Below are 2,969 nucleotides of genomic sequence, written 5' to 3' on the forward strand. Positions count from 1 at the left end.
AGGATGCATATACATACCCTATATGTATCAATTTTTTTGTTTTGTTCATGCATGATAAACCACATTTAATTCCTAAAATAATCTCAATCGATCACATTTTTCATGTACATTTTGCACTCAACACACCATTGAAATAAAATAAAATAAATCCACTATTCACATTGCATGCACTTCATGTGCCAAACACACACATCGTAATTTATAATAAAAATAATCAACCATCACTCATGCACGCAGCACTGGCCAAAAAGTGCTATACACACAATATTTTTCAATTGATGAATTTTACATTTAGAGACCCTTACGATTCGGGATCGCAATCATGGATTGCGCTTCATGCACCGATCAATATAATAAAGGTTGTAATAGGCAATTAAGGAATCATCAGCTTCTTTTTTAAGGTTCATCACCTAATAAAAATTTCATCAATTGGTAATAATTTCTTTTTAAAGCCACCACAAATTAAAGCAAAATCTACTCACTTCTCACTAATCACCAATTACTAATTCCATGAATGCGTTATGTGGCAGTGTGTGGGTGACACAGTTGCCTAGTATGTCATTGTCAACATGATTAGTTTAGTCTTGGTTTAGTAGTGTCCACGTATTGTGGTTTATCTAGTTTTCAGTATTTTTTTGGTCATGATGTTGCGGATATGTATGTTTTATTTTTTAAAGTGCCTAATACAGGGATAATGATGCCCATATGTTGCATCTCATGAAGCTTTCAGTCACATGTGTGGCTAGGTCATGTAAAATCTTTTGTAGGATGTGGTTTGTTTGGGGTAGTCAATGGTTCTATATACGAGTTGATACTTTGTTAACCTCTTATCTATTTTTGTTCTATTGTTTTGCATGCATTCTTTTTATGTGTGGCATGGTGTATATCTTGTTATCATTTGAATGTCACCTCAATCCATTCAGTGTGTTTCTCTAGTTTGTCAAGATTATTTTCCACTGTTGAAATTATACCTTATTATTAACATCGACCTTTCCAATTTTGTGGCTCTTTCATTACCACTGATTCCAGATGATCCTACTTTGTGTAATGATGAGTTCTTATCCTCTTATAGCAAGCGGGTTGGTTCAATCTAAGATACCACTATTTTGATGACACCCAATGGTTTGGGGAAGGCTTTGTCTCTTCCTTACTATAGAGAGGTCTTTCCATCAGTCCATTAGCTCTTAGCTAATGAGGACATTATCAAAGTGTTGTAGAAACAAGCATGCACCATCTTGGATCCTAAGAAAGTTCTTACCACCTCAAGTGTCTTAATGATGGCAAAATGACCTCTAATCCATTTTGGAAACCATTGTGTCAATGTCTCTAGGACAGGTTCATGCCTGCCAAGATTCCATCTAATTACATGTGCAAGGAGTTATTTACTGCCTCTAGAATAGTTCTCAAAGGAGTGATCATTGACTGGAGTTCATAGATTCGTACAAAAATAATCAACATTTTATCAAGGTCACTAGAAATAGTGTGACTATGTCACCTATGGGAAAGAAAGCACTTAAAGCATGTGGTTGAAACTATTCCAGATCTAGTTTCTCCAGTGTCAATCCTTGTTACATCAAGAAGTGATTTTCTTATATGCCTTACATCTAAAATTTTTTTTAGGGCACACATAGATGGTAATATAGACATATTAGTTTCTTTTCTACACCACCTGGTAGCAAAAGATGCCATCCTTTTCTTGTGTAAGTACATTTAATGCTCCATTGAGATATCAATTACTACCTATATTCAACAATTATATTCTTCTTTATATGAGGAAATGGAGCAATCCAAGGAGGAGTTATGCAAGGTGACTACAAAGCTTGTGCCTCTACTAAAGCAACCCTATTTGGTCTATTCCAACAAATGGAGTAGCATATTAAATTGTTAGAAACCCAAAATGGAGATACCCTCTTTGCAAGCCCAATTAACTAAAGCTAAAACTCAAGAAGCTACTGTTATTGAGAAAAGATATAGAATTTCTAATGAAAACCAAGAGTTTCAAACTTTAATTGCTACATGGCGGACAGTAGAGTTATAGTCAACAAACTCCACAATTAATAGTTAGACTACTCAAATCAAGGAGTTGAAAGAATAGTTGGTTTAGTTATGCTTTGTTCCACTAAGTCCTAGTGTATTCCCAGTGCCTTCTTTGTCAAATACAGACTTGGTTGCTCTCTAATATGGTGCGATGCAATGTTCTCTATTTTAAGCCAAGTTGGAGAGGCTACGATCTAGAATGGACCTTTTCTGGACATCTTTTGAGCAATTTATGGAATATATCCTACCAAATCACTCCTTTTTGTGCATTATCACAAAAGCTGGCCTTTTATATGAAGTTGTCCACTATGAATTTGTGTCCTCCAAAGGATGGATGGAGTGATGCTTGGTCATCTGATATCCTTGTGGAAGTGGTGAGGATGGTCTTTGAAGCCTCTGTTACACATGACACCATACTAATGGCTTACATACATATTCGAGGTGATCTTATGATTCCAAAGGATGAGGATTTGTCTTGGTATGTGGGGGATATTATTTTGCAAGCTATCCTTTATGTTTAATATTTGGAGATAAGGATAGATAAGATTTTCCAAGATTATTCATCGAAAGTGCCTAACTGTCCTAAAGTTTCTCAGCATCAAATGATAGATTCTGTTGCCTTGAATCCTCAATAATTGAAGGCCTTTGATATGTCTACAAAATGCTAACCAATTGAGGAAGGATCTTTTAGTCTATATTTCTATACAATCTCCTTTTGACACATCCTTCTTTGAAGCTTACAATCGTCACTCTATTTTAGGTCCATCAGTACATAACTTGTTTATTATAAAAAATGGCCCATAGATTTGATTCTTATTTATCCATACTTCAATCCACTCCGTAAATCATTTCTCTTCTTCTTTTTCAACCTCAATCGGATCCCCAAATTCCTACTTTCACTCATTGTTCATTCATTGTAGATCATGTTTTTT

Source organism: Lygodium microphyllum, chromosome 6 (genome assembly GCF_053477565.2).
Source record: "Lygodium microphyllum isolate KBCC chromosome 6, Lygodium_microphyllum_v1.1.10, whole genome shotgun sequence".
Taxonomy (NCBI): domain Eukaryota; kingdom Viridiplantae; phylum Streptophyta; class Polypodiopsida; order Schizaeales; family Lygodiaceae; genus Lygodium; species Lygodium microphyllum.